At 44.5% G+C, this 21613-nt stretch overlaps 1 protein-coding gene across 4 annotated transcripts in view; it reads left to right on the top strand.

Moving 5' to 3' along the window:
- PLEKHG1 (pleckstrin homology and RhoGEF domain containing G1) overlaps positions 1-21613 on the top strand; it is a 237122-nt gene that overhangs the window by 22442 nt on the left and 193067 nt on the right. For 2 of the 4 annotated variants that reach the window (XM_032650792.1, XM_032650791.1), the window contains one exon: positions 2285-2361. The exons of the other annotated variants lie outside the window; for them this stretch is intronic. The gene's annotated coding sequence lies outside the window, so the exon portion shown is untranslated. The remainder of the gene's footprint in view (positions 1-2284; positions 2362-21613) is intronic. 4 annotated transcript variants of the gene reach the window in all.

Genomic DNA, 21613 nt, shown 5'->3' with positions numbered 1-21613 from the left:
TATAAAGCACTATTCCAGATGCTATATGGTGAGTGGTAGTTTTCGCCCCAAGATAGAGTAATAGTTTGTTATCCTATGTACAGTAACAAAGAGGAAGCATTCCCAGTGGCAGACTTCTTTGGAAATGGCAGAAATCAGAATAACTGGAGCCCCCACGCTGTGTCCCAGTGCAGGGGCAGTGCGGTGGGGCACCCGTCCTGTGCCCTGTCTCCCCACCTCACCCCACCCCCGTGGGGCAGTCTTTGGTGCCAGAGCTTCTCAGCACTGAGCTACCTCAGAATTCTCCCCCACGCCCTTCTCCGGGCCACTGTTCTTGAGCCAGGTGACTCAGCGGGACCTACCAAGGAGATGTACACCCCTCACCAGCTCGCCTCTCCCTGGGGTGGAGTCCATAAGACCCTCTCACCTCATCCCCTCCAGACAGGTTTTTTTAAAGGGAGATGTTCCCAGACACTGTGTTATTGGAGGTTCATTGTAAGTCATGCAAGTGGGGTTTTACCACCACAGGAAGTTGGAGGCTTTTTCCTAAAATCGGAACAAGAAATCTACAGAAGTTAGTTCAGTACCTCCTAAGTGCCTAAAAGTGTGTGAGGCCCTACTAGGGGTTAGAAAAACTAAGGGGAATTTTATAGTAGCACCCTCACCCTCCTAAGGAGAAAGACCTTGCCAAACTGCATTGTTTCAGCCCCCCGGACAGAGAGGAGGTGGCACTTCCTCTTGTTGGCCAATAGATACAGAGTCTTAATTAGCATCTTTTGTTGTTCCTCTGTAGGAAGTGAGTGAGCCAGCCTGCTGAGGCCACTTCTGTCGTTTGTTAGGTATGTCAGGGACACGTTCTTGAAGTTTCACTTCTCTTCCTCACCCTCACTGTAGTGTAATTCATCAAGTGACACTGAAGTCACATTTGATGTTATCGTGCCCTAAACCACACAGGTGCAGCCAGAGAGAGGAAAACAGATGAGGAGATTCTTTTTTTTTCATTTTGCAAGTTAAATAACCTTAGGGGGTGGGGTGGGGGGAAGCATCACATAGTTTTGTGAGAGCTTGTGCTGTAGGGCCAATGACAATACCATATTTGGTAGTACTTCGCGAGGACGTAATCACCGTTCTAAACATTCTTTAGTAAAAAGCATTAGCAGGGCACTTGGGGTTTTGTTCTTAGCTACATTTCCCCCATTCCCCACTCTTTAAAATCATTAGGATCTAGATCAGCAGTCTTCCAAGGATGGTCTAGGGGCCCATAGTTCTGCCTTTTTACTCTCTTTGCCTTTTTACTCTCTGTCATGAGGGTGCAGTGTTGTTTTCCAAAGATGACATGACATACGCTAGCACAACAGAATGAACGCAGAGGGAGGTGGGAGAATCCAGCTGTCTTTGTAAAGCCAGACATTCAAGAGACTTAGAAAACTGTAAAACAATGACACTCTCCTCACGCAATGCTTTTGGGTTAAAAAAATATTATTTTTTCATTAAAATGAGATTTATATGAACATGCCATGGATTTACAATGGCTCTTTTAAAATTAATACATATTTTGAACATTTTTTAGTTTTAGTTTCTAATATTTATTATATCTCATATGATAAATATGAGAATTCATAACCCACATCATCAAGAGCTCTTTGGGGTTCTCAGATTTTTTTGTTTTGTTTTGTTTTTTGTTTTTTTTTGCGGTACGCGGGCCTCTCACTGTTGTGGCCTCTCCCGTTGCGGAGCACAGGCTCCGGACGCGCAGGCTCAGCGGCCATGGCTCACGGGCCCAGCCGCTCCGCGGCATGTGGGATCTTCCCGGACCGGGGCACAAGCCCGCGTCCCGTAGCATCGGCAGGTGGACTCTCAACCACTGCGCCACCAAGGAAGCCCCTCAGTCGTTTTTAAGAATGCAAAAGGAGCCTGAGGAAAGGTTGAGAATCACTGACCTAACCGTGGAAGGGTCAGAAAGGTCTGTGTTTCCCTCCTCCTTAGGGAGGGAGCAGGCAGTGCCCCGGAGGGTAAATCCCAGGTGGAACCCCGCAGAGATTGCCTGTGCCGGGAGAATTTACTACAGATTCTCACTCAGCCCTTCGGCCCCTGTGAGAAGACCCTGGCCTCTTCTTCCAGTTCTTTCTCGCATCACGGCCCTGTTCTCAGCCCTGTGGTACGGTGCCTGGGACTCGGGTGCCTTCCTGCTCCTTGCCCTTGGGGTCCTGTCACCCCAAGGGACCCCTGCTCAGGAGGACCCTCTCTCCCTCGCCATCGCCTCAGCACCTGAACCCCAACTTTCCTCTTTGCTACGCTCTTTCAGGGAGAAGACAGTGCCCACCTCACAGAGTAGCTGTGGAGAAGTGCGTTCATCTCCAGTGTTGAGCACGGGACCTCACGGTAAGTCAGTGCTCGGGTGCTGCCTTCCGTTGCGAATCAAATGATTTAATTCACTTCCGTTCAGATTCCAGCTCCTGCTGGGTAAAGGTCTTCTGCACTACGTAGGGCCTGGAGACCACGTGACTGCTGCGGGACGGTCTCTTTGGAAAAATTCAACCAGGACAGTTTTAGTCTGTGCAGGAAAAGTCGGAAGGCTCTATTGTCATCCTCGTGATTCTTACAAGCATAGTGATCGAGGCTTCATCCTTACTTCAAACAGAAATTTGGGGATTTCTGTTTGGATGAAGGAATGGGAGGGACATTTACTGAAAACTTTCTATGACCCAGTCACTTTCCATAGTTTTGTTTTTCTTTCTCAGTTGTCACCACAATCAGCCCAACTTCAACAGTGACAGACAGGGTTAGCTGTGGTCCCCAACGAGGAAATGGAAGGGCAGAAGGAAGGAACTTGCTTTGCACCAAGGAAGGAACCCATATTTGGAATCCAGCTTGTCTGAAACAAAAGCCCATAATTTTTCCATAACAACCAAATGTAATGACTGAGCCTTGATTGAGCTGTAGATCAAAAAAAAAGATAACATATTCTTAAGATAGTATATTAGTTTGCTAGGGCTGCCATAACAAAGTACCACAGACTTGGTGGCCTTAAACAACAGAAATTTATTTTCTCACAGTTCTAGAGGCTAGAAGTCCAAGATCAAGGTGTCAGCAGAGCAGGTTTCATTCTGAGGCCTTTCTCCTTGGTTTGCAGATGGCTCTTTTGCCTGTATCTTCACATGGTGTGTCATCTGTGTGTGTCTGTCCAAATTTCCTTATCTTATGAGGACAGGAGTCACATTGGATTAGGGCCCACCCTAATGACCTCATTTTAATCTAATTACCTCTTTAAAAACCCTATTTCCAAACACAGTCCCATTCTGAGGTACTGGGGGTTAAGACTTCATCATATGAATCTGGAGAGACATGATTCAGCACATAATAGACAACTGGTTCACTTTGAACATGGATTGGATGTGAGACAGTGTTAGGGAACTCTTGTTAATTTTCATAGGTGCCATCATGGATTGTGATCCTACAGGAAAATGTCACTTTGTGGGGGAGTGCATGATGAAACACGTAGGGGTGAGGAGTGATATCTGTGCATTACTTTCAAACAGTTCAACAGCCACAAAAAAAGTTGTAAGAGTGATTTAAAAAACTGCAAAAGACACCATAATGGGGACAGACTCAGAGAGAGTGTCTGCAAAACAAGCAGTAAATGGGTTTTACTGTCCAAAATATATGAGAACTCTTGCAGGTCATTAAAAAAGACCCCAGGGCTTCCCTGGTGGCGCAGTGGTTGAGAGTCCGCCTGCCGATGCAGGGGACACGGGTTCATGCCCCGGTCCGGGAAGATCCGGACCGTGGAGCGGCTGGACCTGTGAGCCACGGCCGCTGGGCCTGCGTGTCCAGAGCCTGTGCTCCACAACGGGAGAGGCCACAACAGTGAGAGGCCCGTGTACCGAAAAAAAAAAAAAGACCCCAAACAGGCCCTTATTTTATTTCCAGGAAGGAAGGGTGTATAGAAATATTGCATATTTTCCCAAAGAGAGGGTGCTATCCACTCCAGAGCTCTTCAGGCAAAGGTTCAGAGTTCCTTGGCCTGGCTGAGTTTCAATGTGGTCTGTCCTGAAGGCTAAGGATTGAACACTTTGGCTTTGAGAGATCTGTCTAAGTCCTTGTGATCAAGAATCAGTTTTGATCTCCTGTGTGTTTCTGTCTGTGAAGGACACTGGGAAGTTGGTTCTGTTCACTGCTTGGTGCTCTTGAGTGAAGGGGAAGCTCCTACAACTGCTACACCCATGTTAGCTAACTCACCACTTCAGACCTTGCAGGGCTCAGATGTACCCTGTTGGCAAGTTTTTTTTTTTTGGGGGGGGGGTGTGTGTGTGTTTGCTTTTATGTTTTAAGGTTCAGCTATGATACCAGCCAGGTATTACGGTATATGCCTAAGATAAGTAAAGCTCTTTGAATAGGAGGTTATCAATTCCATTTCAAAAAGCTGAAAGGCCCAGTATCAAAGAATTCAAGCCCATTGGTTAGTATGCTTGAGGAACAGTATCCCATCACTAGGAATAGTTCAGCTTTTATCCTGAAATGCGTGCGTGCGTGTGTGTGTGTGTGTGTGTGTGTGTGTGTGTGTGTGGCATTTTTACCCTCAATTTAGGTCAAGGTTATAAAAAATTATTTAAAGTGAAATATCTTTGCACTCAACTGTTAAACTCAGGAAAGCTTATGAATGAAAAGTAGCAAATAAACCATGCTTTGTAGTGAATGGGACGCTTTGAGAGGCAGGGAAGATGGAAAGTCATTGTCTAGACTCTGTGGTGTGGTGAGTTCTTTGTCATAGATCAAGGGGAGAGTTTGCTCCCAGACCCTGTTTCCAGAGAAGTGATATAACAAGTTAAATCAGCAAATCCATAGCCAGACCTGTTTGTTTATACCATGTCAAATTCTGGACAAAATATTTATATGAAGAATGAAAACTATTTATGTCTTGAAAGGCATTGTTGAGGCAGACAGAGATGGAAAGAAAGTTTTTAATCATTTTTCTTCCTGAACTCTATTAGAAGCTACAAAATCTGCTTTGAAATGACTCACACAAGAGAATCAAGGACATCATTCTCTCTATCCCTGAATCTCACTAGCATGGCAACAATCTCTTCCAAACTGAAAACTTTTCTTTGTGCAAAAGTAAGGCTATCATGGTTTCTTCCATTAAGAAGAGTGAACATTTCCACGGATTACTGTGGCATAAATTTCAGGAGTGAAGAGAAGGAAACTTGAGCTTACAAATAACAGTGGTCTTTCAAAGCAACGACAGCAACACTTAGCATCATTTTTGAGAAGAAAACTTAAACATCTGGTTTCCTTCTGGGAAACTGCACTGTTTTTTGGACCTTCATCTTTAAAAAAAAAAAAAAAGAGGCTTTACTGGCCTCGTCTGCATGTATGAAGTTAAAAGAATTACTACATATCTGACAAAACCCAACATTGGCAGATGGGTTTTGTTCATTAGGATTACAGGGTTAACAAAATTGGATATACATGTGTCCTGCCTGGCAAACTGAATGTAAATATCTGTCAACATACGGTTGCCACAATAGAAAAGACTCCACGGCACTATTGCCTTGAGTATTACTGGAGGAGTTCATTGCCATTTGCATCATCAGGAGCTTAAATCCCAGATTACATAGATAATAAACAATTGCTGCTTTGTTGCCTTCCAAATGTGGTGCTGCGCGATAGGCGGGGAGTTTCATGGAATGCAGGCTTTATTCCATGTTTTAAGAACAGATATAGGCCTCCATTAATATTTATTTTTAATGATATCCTTGTAACCACATGATAACGGGATTTTTAAATAGAACCCGTTCTGGTACAGGATTGCAAATTTAACTAGTCTGATGTCCGACATATGGGAAACAGGCTGAACCCAAAGTAAATGTTTTAAAGGTTTGGTAATACTGGAATGATTGTCTGAGGAAATGCTGTTTCTGTAGTAAAATTGAGCAATGAAGCCATGATTTTAGGCATTTGAACTCCCACTTTTAGAGGTTGGAAATGTAATGTGTTTCAGGTTGTTTTCTGCTCTGAGGGGGATTTTCTTGTTTTACTGTAAATTGCCACTGCTGTTTAATATGTGTATATTTTTCTTGGTATAAACTTCAAAAGGGATGTTGACCTAGTAGAAAACTCCTTGCCTGAAGGATAGCACAAAGTAGCCGCTTTCCACACATAGCACTTCAATCCTGGTTTCTCTTTAGATTCCTTTGAGATCAATTTTCAAAGAGTCCGTAGCAAATGGACATTTGTTTTGGGAACGGTGTGCAGGTAGGAAAACACACACACACACATACCTGTCCCTGCCCTGCTATGTTATACCCTCTCTATCTAGATTATGTATTAACTTGACTCAGTCAGACAGACTTGGGGTTGAATTCATTTAGTTCGGTAGAGTTGGTTAATATTCTGCCCCTACTACTAATGGCCCTATAATCTCGCAGAGAGGATAAGATGATTGCATAACCATTGTGTTATTCTGTAGAATAAGAATCTTCACTGTGATGATAGCCCCAGGTGACTCACAGGCTCATAAGGTTAAGAAGTTCTGTCCAGATGACAAGTGGTGGTGTGGCACCATCACCCCTGTGCAGGTGATGAGGCCTCAAAGTGGACTGGAAATCAATGGAAATGGAGAAGCTCCCCCAAGAGAAAGCGTACGTGTGTGTGTGTGTGTGTACACGTGCTTGTGCCCACATACTGGGGGTGCGGGGGGACCTGCTGAGAGATTGTTAGAGAGGAAAATGAGGATTTTAGCCTGAGAGATTAAACTGATGTTGACCATGGTGGAGAAGCTGACCTGGGAGCCAGTTTGGATGTGAAGGGTAGGATTCCCCAGACCAGTTCCAGACTTGTGATGATGTCTCAGTACATCCAGGCAGTGTGTACTCGGGACACTTTGAAATAAAGGGTTGAGCACAGGGACACATAGCTGCCTGGAGTATAGGTTCCTGAAAGCCATCTGACAATGTGTATCAGGCCTCAAAGGTCCATACCCTTTGACCCAGTAATTCCATTTTCAGGATTATACTCTAAAGAAATGAACCTTTCTGTATACCTGATTATATGCAAGCTTTTACACTGCTGCAATAAACAAGCTAAATTTTCAACAATAAAGGACTGAGAGTAATGTATGGTATACTCATCCAAGGGACTATTGTGTGTAATTAAGATTTCCCAAGATTTTATCAATGGTAAAAGTAAAATGCTTCAGACATGTGAGAAAGGAGAGGATAAAATCAATGTGGAATAACCTACTTAAAAAAAAACAAGTCAGTACTGCATAGAATAGAAAGGCAGGAAATTAGGTCAAAATAGTAATGCTAATAATAGTTATCTTTTGGCTTTTTGACACTTCGATTTTTTTCTCTTTTTTTTCTTTTTTGGCCATGCTGCACAGCATGTGGGATCTTAATTCCCCAACCAGGGATGGAACCCATACCCCCTACAGTCGAAGCTCAGAGTCTTAACCACTGGACTGCCAGGGAAGTCCTGACACTTTGATTTTTATTTTATTTATACTTTCCTGTATTTTTCAGGATTTTTCACAATGTCTACAATCAGAAAAAAATTGTTTTATTTGTTAAGTAAAAATTAAGGATACTTATCCAGGCAGCCTCTTCCCAGCCAGAGTGGTTGAGGACATAGGCTATTTGAAGGGTTCACAGATGAGACCATTCTTTACATTGGACGGGTACTGCCCACCGAGTTCTCTTCAAAGCAGTTTCTACCTTGTTCAGCTGGGAGGTGAAGAGAAGTATGGTACTCAGGGTATGGGTCCTGGTTAGGACCTTGGCTTTACTCTGGGTGTGATGGGAAGCCATTGGAGGGTCTGAAGCTGGGAGTGCCATGGTCCTGCACATGGGCAGAATGGCTACACATGGCTTCTGTGTGTAGAATCAGTACTGGAGAAGACGCGTGTGGGCAGAGAGACCAGTGAGTAAGAGGCTTGTCACAGTCCGGATGGGAGATGATGGGGTGGGAGCTGCAGAATTGGTGGACTGTGGTTGGATATCTGCTGAGAGTGGGCCCACTGAGGTTTGTGGACAGCTTACTTGTGGGGCTTTGGAAAGAAAGGGGTGAAAGATGAAGCCAAGGATGTCAGCCTGAACATCTGAGTGCATTTGGCATCATTTGCCGAGGTGAGAAGCACAGTGGGGAAAAGCAGGTTAGCAAGGATAAGAAATTAGGAGTCTGTGGTCAGGCTGGGTCTCGAAAAGGCATCTCAGCTTCAAGTGGCGATGCCCGGCAGACACCTGCGTGTGTGAGTCTGGTGTTCAGGAGAGGGGTCTGGGTAGAAGATGTGCACCTGGAAGCTATCGGCAAATCAATGGTATTTACAATCGTGGGGCTAGAAAAGCTCTCTTACAGAGAAAGTGGAGACAGAGAAAAGGCCAGGAGGCAGATCCTAGGGCATCCCAGCACTTAAAGGATGCATGAGGAGAAAGACCCAGTCCAGGACACTGGGAAGGAGCAGCCAGTAGGGGAGGAAAGCCAGGAGTCCTGCCTCTCAGAAGCCAAGTGGAGAAGGTGCGACACGATGGCTGCGAAGTCATTTGCGCATGAGCTACCATTTGCAGCAAGACTTCTAGGAAAATACAAGCTCTAAGTGTGCATTTTGGAATACTCCTTCCCCTGCTACAACGGATCCAGGGCTTCCTTTCCTCTTGCCAACAACCACCCCCAACTTGGCTAGCAGGAGTGTCACCGAGGCTTCCGAGCATGGCCGGAGGCTCCTGAAGGAGGGGATGAAGGGTTGAATCGGGCTGGTCAGAAGAAGAGGATTTGGACTGCTGGAGGGAGTGTAAGGGGGAACAGAGCTTTGTGGGAGCCAGTTTCCTGCCAGGGCTTCTCAGCCCCAGTGCTTTCTCTGCCACTGCCACCAGGCCGTCCACCAGAGTTCCCTGATCTCTGGCCTACTGAGAATGGGAACAGTCTCACGAGTGTGCAGCATTTCTGACATTTTCTGAAGCGTTCTTGGTGCAAGTAGCAAAACGTCCACAGTTTAAAGTTCTCTCCCGGACTTCTCTGGTGGCGAAGTGGTTAAGAATCCGCCTGCCAATGCAGGGGACACGGGTTCGAGCCCTGTTATGAGAAGATCCCACATGCCGCGGAACAGCTAAGCCCGTGCACCACAACTACTGAGCCTGCGCTCTAGAGCCCGCGAGCCACAACTACTGAGCCTGCATGCCACAACTACTGAAGCCTGCCTAGAACCCGTGCTCCGCAACAAGAGAAGCCACCACAGTGAGAAGCCCGCGCACCGCAACGAAGAGTAGCCCCCGCTCACTGCAACTAGAGGAAGCCTGCGCACAGCAACGAAGACCCAACACAGCCAAAAATAAATAAATAAATAAATTTATAAAATAAAAAAAAAAATAAAGTTCTCTCCTAGGAAATTGTTACAATGCTCAGTTGAAAAAAAAAAAAAGGTCAGAGTACACTAAATTGTTTACTGTTCATTCTCCATTATAAACAAACAAAGGGCCAAGACTGGAAGGAAAGTACAACTGTTTTGTAGCCATGATCCTCTCTGAGTTATAAGTGGTGCTTCTTCCTTGCTTTCCTTTACTCTCTAGACTTTTTTACAGTGGGCATCTATTATTTTTATAACTAAAAAATGTGTATTTAAAGATTTCTTGGGAATTCCCTGGTGGTTAGGACTTGGTGCTTTCAATGTGAGGGCCCGGGTTCAATCCCTGGTCGGGGAACTGAGATCCCTCAAGCTGCGCGGTGAGGCCCCCCAAAAAAAAAGGAAAAAGAAAAAAGATTTCTTCCAAAGTTCAGTACACTTCAACAATCCTCCTTGGCAAGTTGGGTACCCAGAGGGCTGCTATCAGAGTCTCAGGTGCTGCAGTGGATGGTCAGACTTGGGCTAGTGTGGACGTGGGGCACAGGCGGCAGTGGGAGGAGAAAAGAGCTGAAGCTACTGCTCAGAGTCCCTAGGCCCACAGGCGAGTGCTGCCCGGGATGGCCAGCTCTCTTTCCTTGTTTCTCTGCCCTCTCCCTCCATACCTTGCACCCAACAGGGTGGCCGGGGCACATACCACTGTTAGAGAAGGTAGTCCAGGAGCCATCACATATTAGGGACTAATGTGCATTTTCTCTCTGGATCTCCCAGTTGCCCTGTGAGGTAGGCAAGAACGGTACTGTTGCTCCTCGGTTAGTTAGCAGGAAGCTGATGTCTGAGGGGTTGCGACTCTAGCAAATTCCATAGCGGGGACCAGAAAACTCTGAACCCTTGTTTCCCTACACCAGTCAACGATGGTTTTCAAAATTTTTTTCTTTTCTTTTTTTTTTTTTTTTTTGCGGTACGCGGGCCTCTCACTGCCGTGGCCTCTCCCGTTGCGGAGCACAGGCTCCGGACGCGCAGGCTCAGCGGCCATGGCTCACGGGCCCAGCCGCTCCGCGGCATGTGGGATCTTCCCAGACCGGGGCACAAATCCGTGTCCCCTGCATCGGTAGGTGGACTCTCAACCACTGCGCCACCAGGGAAGCCCTCAAATTTTTTTTAAACCATAACATCTATGTGGAAACAAAATTTTATGTGGAAAGTGTATATGGATATGAAAAAGATAAAACTGAACTACTTGGAACAGGAGTGAAAAGTAAGGACACCCCCCCTCTCCCCATAGGGAAGGGGTGTGCATGGTCGGGGAGGGACTCTTTATTGCCACGCTCAAGGAGCAAAGATGGAAACCCACTGGCTCAACCTGTTCTGAGCCATGAGGGATGGAAAGAAAAAAATTAGCCAGCAAAGGGCATGGAGAAGATAGCAGAACCCTGGGAGTGCTTTAGGCAAGTTCAGTATAAGAGAACTCTGGAGGAAACTTCCACGAGGTTTAGCGTTGTTAAATGTTACAGAGAGAGAGACAAGATGATTGACCCCCAAGTAAGAGCTGAACTTGCAGCAAGAAGAGAAGAATTTCTGGCGTAGGAAGCAAGTGGGTCTGCACACGGGAATTTACTCGTAAGAAGTGTGTGGACTGAAAATTCGCTGCTTGTTCAGCGTTTTCCTTTTAAAAAGAACAGAAACAGGACTAGCTAGAAGGGTGAGCAGGCGTTGAAAGAGTATGGCCCGAGCCTGATTTAGGAAATGAAGAGAAGGGAACTCATGGTGAGGGCAAGATGAGGGACTGATGGGGGTAAAAGGGGAGATGAGAAAGATGTGTATTTCTACTGCGGGGTCCGCTTTCTGACTCACTTTGCTGAAGAGAGAAACCCCTTCCTTTGAGAATGCATGTGAGGAAAATTGGAGGATCTGTTTGTGAAGGTGAAGTGCAGGGCGCTCGGCTAATGGCCACCATCTTCACTGAAGTCAGAGGTGGACATGTTCATAGAAAATGGGTGTGGAAGGGGAGCCCTAGACACACGAGGGCTAAGGTTCTACCACATGTTGGGACATCTCGTCCAGCTTTCTTCTGCCAGCTCAGCAGACCAGGATTTATCTTCATCCCCCCAGCTGGTCATTGGTCACAGCCATCCTTCCCACCCAACCACCACCATCATGTGTCTGGAATCTCAAGCAGGGGCTGTGTGTTTGTATGTGTCTGTGCAGCTAACTCAAAAGTGTCTTGCAAAGCATTGACTATGGGGATTCTTGACTCACTTAGTCCAATCCATTTTTATCGAGCTCCAGATGTGTGCTGAACCCTTTGCCTATTCCAACTTCCAAAAGCGATCAGTCTTTAAACTCTGCACTGACTCTGTGGCTCCCTGGCCTGTTTTCTTCCTAGCCGTAAGTCCCTCCGGACACCCTGTCAGTGAAGTGCCCGACATGTTAATCATTGCCAGTGCTTTGGCCTGAGGCCCCATCGGATGGCATGATCCCCGGTCTTGAGTGTGGCCTGTGCTGTCGCGCTCACTGCTGCTGCCTGGGTTCCAGCGGGAGAGAGAACCCGACAAGCCTGCCCAAGGCCATCTCCCAGGGGACCGCCAAGCTTCGGGGCTGAAGCTGCAGGTGTGACACTAGCTGAGGAAGAAGGGAAAGCATCAGATGCTTCCAAGGGCAGCTTTACAGAGAGTGGAAGGCTTGGGGGTCCATGATGGGCAGCGTGAAGGGGGGCTACTCTTGAGTTCTAGAGAAGAGAGATAGTAGAATTTTTGGCGTGCATGGGTTTGGGGGTCTGTGAAGAAGCTCCATCTGGAGAATCTGATTTGTATCCAGAGGCCACAGGTGATGCCCTGTCCTGTGTAGCGAAGTCTGGAGTAGCTTCTCCACTTCTCTCTGCGTACGAATCACCCGCAGGCTCCAACTGCCTTTCCAGCAGCTCCCAGATGTCCTGCCTGGATCACATGTTACGTAGCAATGCTGTGAGGGTGCCCCAGGGGATGGCCGATGGGGGTCTGTGCTGGGAGAGGCTGGGGGCCCTCGATCAGGTTGTTTTAGGGTCCTCAGTAGGCAACCTGGTGCTGTCAAGTGTGATGGCTGGAATGGAAGTAAAGAAAGCTGGAAACCCGGGTGCACAAGATGGGTGGTGCCACTGAGAGCCCCTCTGTGGAGACCTGGACCTTCAAAACACACATTCCGAACTGACGTGAGCCTTGTGGGAACTTTTTTAATGGTCACGTTCTTCTTTGTGGTCGTGATTCGTTTTTGACCGAAAGTCACACGGCGAAGCTAGTTGGCTTCTGTGTGGCTCTCTATTATTTTAGTGAATAGTAATACTTTTGTCACAAGAGAGTCAACTTATGAGTATAAGGAACTTGTTATTTGCTAGGGAGTGACTTGTGCATACAGGCTATCAAATGTCCTGAATTTTAGACAGACCACTTGGCTGTATGTCTGTATCATAGGCTTTGACTTCCAGAGCAGTGATATGTTTTTATATTTTATATGCACATTTATATACATAAATACATATTCTATGTAAATATTGTATATACATATACATAAAAATCAAAGTACTTAAATTCTAGAATCTTGGAGCCAAATGGTAAAGATTAGTTCAATCCTCTTATTTTCATATGAACTATTAAGATACAAGAAGAATAATTAATAACTTGGGCATACTCGTGTTTAGAAGTCTTACTGGTTCATTTAATATCTAAAGTACTAAGTTAGACCACATTATCACATTCTATTACGAATAGGATGAAGAAGGCTCCTTTCCTTTTGGGAAAAGAAGAGCAGCTTTAGGCTTAATAGTAAGGTCAGATTTTTTTGTTGTTGTTGTTGTTTTTTTTTACATCTTTATTGGAGTATAATTGCTTTACAATGGTGTGTTAGTTTCTGCTTTATAACAGAGTGAATCAGTTATACATATACATATGTTCCCATGTCTCTTCCCTCTTGCGTCTCCCTCCCTCCCACCCTCCCTATCCCACCCCTCCAGGCGGTCACAAAGCACCGAGCTGATCTCCCTGTGCTATGTGGCTTCTTCCTACTAGCTATCTATTTTACATTTGGTAGTGTGTATATATCCATGCCTCTCTCTCACTTTGTCCCAGCTTACCCTTCCCCCTCCCCGTATCCTCAAGTCCATTCTCTAGTAGGTCTGTGTCTTTTTGCATTTCCATAGTCACCACCTGTCGTTGGTACAGGCATCCTATCCCTGGCAACAGTCATCTTTTGCATAAATAGTATGCACAGGCTGTGATATTGTCATTTTTAATATTTAAAAAACTTACTTTTTATTCTTGTAATTACTTTTTCATAAAACCTCTCTTAATTATTACAAAACAAAATCTTCCTTCACTTGTGTGTAGGATGGACATTTGAAAGCAATGAGGGTTCTGCTGGCCCTGCTTACCCTGAGGTTAGTGTCCGCGTGTGAGTGTCAGCTGCCTGGGGGGACGTGGCTCAGAGAACAAGGTCTGTCTTTTGAATAGTTTGCCTCTATTTACTTGCCTTTCAGCGATGGCAACAAAGCTTTTCATGGTTGCAAGCACAATGTAAACTTGTTCTAATAAATATATGCAGTTCAACCAAGTGAATAGTGAGAACTCCTGACCGTTTTTTAGCTGGTGGTGATGGGGGGGGAGGTAAGGAAGGAGACCCCTCTGACAATAGATCTGACAACACCAAGGTCCAGAGGACCATGCAGTTCAATTCACTAATCCCCTAACAGGCAGCACAGGGCTTATCATAGGAAAGCAGTAATGATGGCCAGCAAAGGCAGGCTGCTCAGGTACCAAGCACCCCTTGATCCAGCAGAGCCTGAAGTTGCGTCCTTGACTATGAAAACTGCCCTGCCCAGTGTTCTGTGACCCCCGGCTGCAGTACAGTTCTGTCTCTTGCGTGTTAGGTGAGATTCTCGACAGACGTGAATCAGTTCAGCATGTTTGAGTACTACCCTGTGGATGGCACTTTGGGAATGCCCAGAATTAAAGTTATAGCACTGTTCTCTAGCATGTATGGTAGGATAAAGGACATGTCCCCACATATCCATCTACAAAGTAACACAGAGATATGCAGGGTGCCGTACACGGTTTATTGTCAATATAGAAAGGGAACACTCACTTAGCAGGTGAAATCACTGTTGGTCTGAACAGGAAAGATGTATATCTGCTCCCCAGGGCCTCCATCTAAGAGGGTCAAAGATAGAATAATGATGGTAATGGCAGTGGAGAAATTAGGCCAAGTGGGGAGGGTGGGAGGTTTAGAGAGATGTAGAGTGTGCCCATGTGCTATGTCTTTGTCTCAAACATACCATGTTTTTCCTGCCCCTGCCCCTTGCTCTCAATGTTCTCCTTCTACGAGTCTTCCCTTCTTGTTTCTCTTGAAGACCTGCATGAGCTTCAACTCACAGCCTCCTGCTGCCTCCCCATGAGCGTTCCTGGGCTATTCCAAGCTAACTAAAAGGCTTCCTGATCACTTTTCAGGCCAGTTTGTTGGGTATTCTGTCCCCACTGATTCTCAGAAGGCAGAGTATTGCATATACATCGTGCAAGGGCAAGCACCCTGATGTACCGGGGATGGAGCAGAGTGCGCTTTGTGGGTGGATTAATTCATCTGATTGATGCTTGCTGCACTTCTATTACCTTGTGTCCTGCACTGTTCTCCTGCTGCAGGTGATGAGCAAAAAAGGAAGGTAGCCACCCCTTTGGAGCGCAGAGTCCCGTTGGGAATACAGACAGGAATATGGTGTCACAATGCAGGGGAGAGAATGCAAGGGCGGTAGTTGTGTGCAAAGTTCAACTGCAAATAGGAAGGCCTGTTACCGAGTCCAAGCTTGTACTGCTCACTGTACAACAGGCCGGTAACTCGAGAGACGAGGTGTTGGGGCAAGGAATAATCACTTTATTCAGAAAGCCGGCAGACAGAGAAGATGGTGGACTAGTGTCCCAAAGAGCCAACATACCCCAGTTAAAACTGAGGCTTCTAAAAGGGGAGGGGGTGTGGCTGGTAGTTGCAAACTTCTCGATGCCCGAATCCTTTGTTCTTGTTGCTGGCCACTAGGTCTGCTCACAATGTTCCTATAAACCTCCAACAAGATGATGTTTTCTGTTCTGCAGCTTTATTTCTATATGAATGGAAGAGGTCGGAGCCTTGAGAATGGGCTATCGTGTATATTTCAGGCTCTAGGCAGCATTCTTTTCAAAGGTGCAGAGCCAACATGGCTAAGCACAGGCAACAGCGCACAAGGGTCAGAGCTAAAGGAATAGATCCACCGTGGAGTCAGGTTTGTTCTTTTCTGTTACAGGACCTCAGTCCAAACCAGACTGATAAGGGAAGGATTCCCAGAGGAAGTCACATATGAACTGAGTCTGAAAGAATTCGGCATTAGGTATAGGTGAAGAAATAGTCATTGAACATGGAAAATGCATTTAGAAAACCTTGTCAGGCACAAAAATGCAAATACCTGAGTTTCAGTGCCTTTTCTACATGATTATGTTAAGCCTTCTCAGGCCTCAGCAACATCTTCTTCGTTTTCTTAAGGATCTGACTTGTCTCAGGGCTGAGCCCAGGGTTCAGGATGTTCTCTCTCCAGTGAACAGTGCAAGGAAGACTCAGAGGATATCACAGAGGTCTGTGACGTGCTTCTTAGTTTATTTATTATTTAAAGAACTTTTTACAAGAGTGTATAAGTGATACGTGATGATTAAGGGCATGGGAAAGAAGAAAATACTCATATACTTAAATTCTACCAGCCGGGGAGGCAGCAACCACCTGTAACATTTTTGCTTTATATCCTTCCAGATGTTTTCCTGCAAGCTTGCCTTTTATTATTTTTCCAAAAATAGGATCCTACTATCCTATACATCCTGGTCTACAGCCTGCCTTATGCAGCCAATATTCTGTGACCATACTGAGCACTTATTAGAGTGTAAACTTTGTAATAAAGTAATTCCAAGTGCCTCATGACACCTACAGTTGCTTTGTGAGTCCAACAGAGATACAGAGAATCAGTTTTCAGACTTTTTATTCTTACATAGATAGTGTTGGTTGTAGGGATACTGGTGGTTAAAAGACAAGGAAGAGGGGAATGAAAAGGAGCTCTACCTCGAAGCGATGTTTTTTTGTTTTTTTTTTTAACATCTTTATTGGGGTATAATTGCTTTACCATGGTGTGTTAGTTTCTGCCCTATAACAAAGTGAGTCCGTTATACATATACATATGTTCCCATATCTCTTCCCTCTTGCGTCTCCCTCCCTCCCACCCTCCCTATCCCACCCCTCCAGGCGGTCACAAAGCACCGAGCTGATCTCCCTGTGCTATGCGGCTGCTCGAAGCAATGTTTTAAAGAACACTTTCTAAGACATTTTGCCCTGAAAAGGTTCATATCACTAATTGTTGCTTTTATTTACTAGAAAGTGCTGTAAAACTAGCTGCCTTTAAATTAGAGGATATCAAAGACTAAAGTTTTCATGCCCTTCTAGGATGATTCCATTTTGAATTTCCCTTATCGAACTTAGTTGATATTTTGCTAATGATGTAATTATTTATTTAGGCGTAAACGATTCTGTGCAAATACCTTATGAAATGCTTTCTTTTTTTAAACACCTTTTATTTATTTTTACTAAGCCAAAAAACACACTTCACATCTGGGAGCAACCCACGAATGGACTTGCTTTCCTTTGAAGACTCATAATTTAGTTTCACATTTTTGACTAGTGACTCTGGGCCTGAGGCCCCACAGATGAGACAAGGTTTCTGCCCTTGAGGTCACAGTTCTAGTGAAGAAGCAGAGCCAGGGCATCACCTGGAAGCGCACTGCTCGGGGGTGCCCTCCCGAAGGAGGTCATTGGCGTTGGAACTGAGTCTTGAGGGATGAGAGAAAGTTGGCCAGGTGACAAAGGGTGAGAGTGACACGCCAGGCAGAGGCGAGAGCAGGACGGAGTCCAGAGAGGCAGGAAAAAGTGCATCCGGCAGAGGTGGTACAGGCAGGCAGTATTGCCAGCGTGTGCAGTGCCGTGTGAGGCCCGCAGGAGTTGGAGTAGAGCTGGCAGGATGTGGGGCTTTACCCTGATGGGTAGTTAGCCAAGAGACTGCTATGAGCTGTTCTCCAGGCCATTGGAGATACAGGTCTGAAGGCTTTGCTTAAAGCTGTAAGTAAAGATTCAGGAGCCTCTGAAGACCTGTGCCTTAACTCATCTCAGTGGCAGAATAAAGGAATAGACGCACGAGTGGGGTCAATAAGAGATGAGGAAAAAGAGGATCATAAACAGTGACACTGAGAAAATATGGTCAAGTAAGGAAGACGATAGAAGCTGAGGGGAGGAGGAAGACGGCACTGGTCCAAAGGGGATGCTTAGCATGGTTGAAAAGCACCACGGATATAGGCTGAGAGAAAACAGCCAATGGAGAGGGAGAGTTCGGATGTCTGGGAGAGAATGACGTAGGGATGAGATCGAGGATGCTGGTGATGAGATGTCCCTCCTAAGTTCTAACCATCCTCTCCTCTGAGCCTGCAGGAAGACAGCAAGGAAGAGTGGAGCCAGAGGTGGCTTGTAAGTGCAAAAAGTCTTAGGAAGTAGAGAGAGAGAGAGTTCCTGATGGCCTCATTTTCCTCGTGTAGCGGCTGCCTTCTGAGAACAGGGGGTGGGCCGAGTTAGAAGGTTTGTGGGGCAAAGTGAATGATAAACCTGCTGCAGAGAAGAGCTATAGAAGGAGTGGATGAGGATTAAGGCAGGAAGAGCTATCCCAGGACAGTCCCTGGCACACAATAGGTGTTCAGTTAATATTCAGGTAAAACATAATGTCAAAAGATGGTTGAATAGGATCAAGAACCCAACTGAGGTTGGCAACCACGGATTTATTGTGGTATCGTGATGCATGTGTGGTTTCGCTTTAGTTTTCAGTCCCAGAGATACAGTAGAAGGACGGAAGCTAACCTAGTGTTGGTCTTTTCCTGGGAATTGCAAAGTTCAAAGGTGGAATGGAATGAAGGGTATTGTTAAGAGAGTGGTTAGTGGGTGAGCCAGGAGGATCTGCTCTACTAGGAGAAAAAGGAGGGGCTCAGGGGTTGGAAAAGTGGGACTGTCACTTTTTATGATGGGTCCATAATAAATGCCATACGTACAAAAGTTTCCTCGTTTTTTAAATGATGATATTCATATATTGTTAGTTTTAAGTTTTTCTAAGATAAAATGAGAAGCAGTCTAAACTTCCAATAAAATACACATGCAAGTTCAAGTGGTAATGAGAGAAACACATATATGATGTAGCTGGGAATTTGTGATGATACCACATTTCAGCGGGGTAAATGTCACTGTGAGAAGTCTCAGTGTCCAGCACAACGTTAAAAATCAGGTCTGGTTCTTTCTCCCTTCTGAGAATAGAGGACTGTGCTGAACTCATATTGGTGGCCACTGCACACACTCACTGATTCAGGAACTAGGGCCATCCCTGTGTGGTACCACTTATGTGCTGAGTGCCATGAGTAGCTAGGAGCCGTGGAAAAGACTGCCCGACTCTCAGACTGGTTTTTCGTTTGGTTTAGGAGAAAAGGTCAACTAACGTACATGTCTTTTAAAACAAAGTGTGTGATCAAGTGGCCACATGAGCGGTAGAGAATAATAAATATGAAATGATTTTGCAGTGTAGATAAAATGTGTGGCCTACGGTAGCCTAAGAAAGCTTGATGAATTTGGTGAAATTGTAAACAGTAGTTAGAGAGAAAAAGTATGAGAAGCTCAAAAACCAAATAGTATACCCTCACTAGGTTATCCATTGCTATCTTGACTTCTATAATTGAACCACATTCAAGGCTAACTTGAAAACTGCAAAGAGGCCTGAAACATAGCTTTGGGGTACAGCTTTAAAAATAAATAAATTAATTAATTAAAACGAACATTTAAAATATTTTAACTGAAGAATAAATCAATTTCTCCATCACTGGGTCAACTGGTTGAAATTCAGACATATGGAAAATTTTAACTTTCAATTCCAAACCCTAAGCCTAATTCTGGGAGAAAATCCATTAAAGTAATGAAACAAATGAACAATGAATCTTTATTTTGTGGGGAATACAGTGAATGCTGGGAGGTACATCACCATTTCCATTTTGTGCTTTTGGATTATTACAAGCACCAACATCTTTGCCTAAGAGTTACCAGGCTGTGGTTTGTAACTGTCTTCAGGGTAGGAGTGGGTAGGAATTTATAGGATGTTATCCTTCAAGAAGAGCTAGGAGAATTTTTTTGGGATGCAGAAACTTAAAACTACCCAGGTTTTAAAGTAGTTGAGTGACTCTTCCCCTGGAAAAATAATTAGTTCTCAATCCTTTTAATTTGAGTATTCAATAGAGCTGTCATTGGGAACCAAAGGAAATGAAAATGTAGGTGGATACGGTTCCTACCCCGTTATAAAGGGCTTATAACAGACTACTTTGAATTTCACACAATGTTTTACATTATTTCATTTATTCTCCAATACATTTCATATAGTTTCCAGGAGTGCAAGCAAATTGCGGCTTTCACTGCTTTTTTTTTTTTTTTTTTTTTTTAAAGAAGATGTTGGGGATAGGAGTTTTTATTAATTAATTAATTAATTATTGCTGTATTGGGTCTTAGTTTCTGTGTGAGGGCTTTCTCTAGTTGTGGCAAGCGGGAGCCACTCTTCATCGCAGTGCATGGGCCTCTCACTATCGCAGCCTCTCTTGTTGCGGAGCACAGGCTCCAGATGCGCAGGCTCAGCAGTTGTGGCTCACAGGCCTAGTTGCTCTGCAGCATGTGGGATCTTCCCAGACCAGGGCTCGAACCCGTGTCCCCTGCATTGGCAGGCAGATTCTCAATCACTGCGCCACCAGGGAAGCCCTTCACTGCTTTTTGAAAAAAAAAAAATTGTTTTGGGGAGTTGTGGAGATTTACTTGCTGCAAATTTCACTTTTAATAAATGACATTGAAATGTTTTTAATGCCCTGAAATAACTGAATGAAGATTTTAAGAGTCTTGTAATTAAAATGAAAATATAAAAGCTATGGATAGACATTGTAGAGGAATCACAGTTCTATTGTTTTTTCTTTTGGAATTTGTGGATCAACTATATATAATTTATAGTTCAAAAGAATTGAGAAGTGTGTCTGTTTGGGTCTAATATTGTCCTTTCTAATGTTTCTAATCTCAGTTATCTTCACTTACAGGACAAACATCTCCGCTTACCCGGGCTACATTTTTTTAATATTCCTTTCATGGGTTCAAACATGTTAGTCATCGTCATACACATTTCCAGTGAGTTATGAATGTGATATTTTTGGATTTTCTCGGTTTCTAGACTCTGGGTTTTAAGACACTCAATTGATTTAACAGCTGTACAAGGAACCTAAGTAAACCCGGCCGTGTTAAATGTTCATGTTAATTGTAAACTATATCCTGATTTCAGGTATGTTTTTAAAATGTTAAGTGTATCTTAAAAATAAGGAAACTTGATAAATGTTCGGAGATTTGGCAGGCACCTATTAAAGTTGTCAAATGTATCAAGGGCCCTAGTTCCCTGCGTTGTACAACGCTCAGGATGGATTTTGGTCATGTGAACTGCAGAAGGCGGGACTGTGGGCTTTTTCCACTTAAAATTTAAAATCATTTATCTTTTGGGTGTTAACAGAGGACATTTTTAAGTTGAAGGGAATGAAACAATTATTATCTTCCATGGTTGTGTTATCATTAGTAGATAAGTTAACGGCTTCCTGTACAAATAATTGGGGATCAGTATATCTAAGATTTGGGTTCTGTTTAAGACAAAAAAAAATTATCTATAGGTATGAATCCCTCTTCAGGGTCGTTAGACAAATTTCAAAGTGTTTGTGTGCATGAAAAGATGCCATATTTTGAATTTTTATATGTTATGTGAATAACAGTTTGGCATAAAACAGCTGGATCACAGTATGTCGCTTATGGGTTTTTTGTAAAGTTAGTGTAATATATAATACTCATAAATGTCACACTTTCAGAGAGGAAGCAGGTGTCTTTTGAGCAGCTTTTATGTGGAGGGAACAGGGCCACTCTGGTTTACCCAGCAGTAGCTGTGGTGCCAGTATAGCATCTAATGGCCTGTTACGTGATTAACTCTGCTCAGTTGGTCCCTTTTTTGGTTCACTGAGGGCTTCCTCCTCCTGTCCTTTCCTGTGACCATCCATTCTTCACGAGAGTACAGACACTGCCCCTAGACAGGAGAACAGATCTTCCTGTCCTTGGTTTTGTTTATATTCTTGCTTTCAAATCAAAGTTTAGATAAGGATCCCTTGTTTAATCATTTTCAGTTAGCTT

This window comes from Phocoena sinus, chromosome 12, assembly GCF_008692025.1.
Source record: "Phocoena sinus isolate mPhoSin1 chromosome 12, mPhoSin1.pri, whole genome shotgun sequence".
Lineage (NCBI taxonomy): Eukaryota > Metazoa > Chordata > Mammalia > Artiodactyla > Phocoenidae > Phocoena > Phocoena sinus.
Note: the sequence above shows the minus strand (reverse complement) of the source record. Positions and strands in the feature narration are given on the sequence as shown.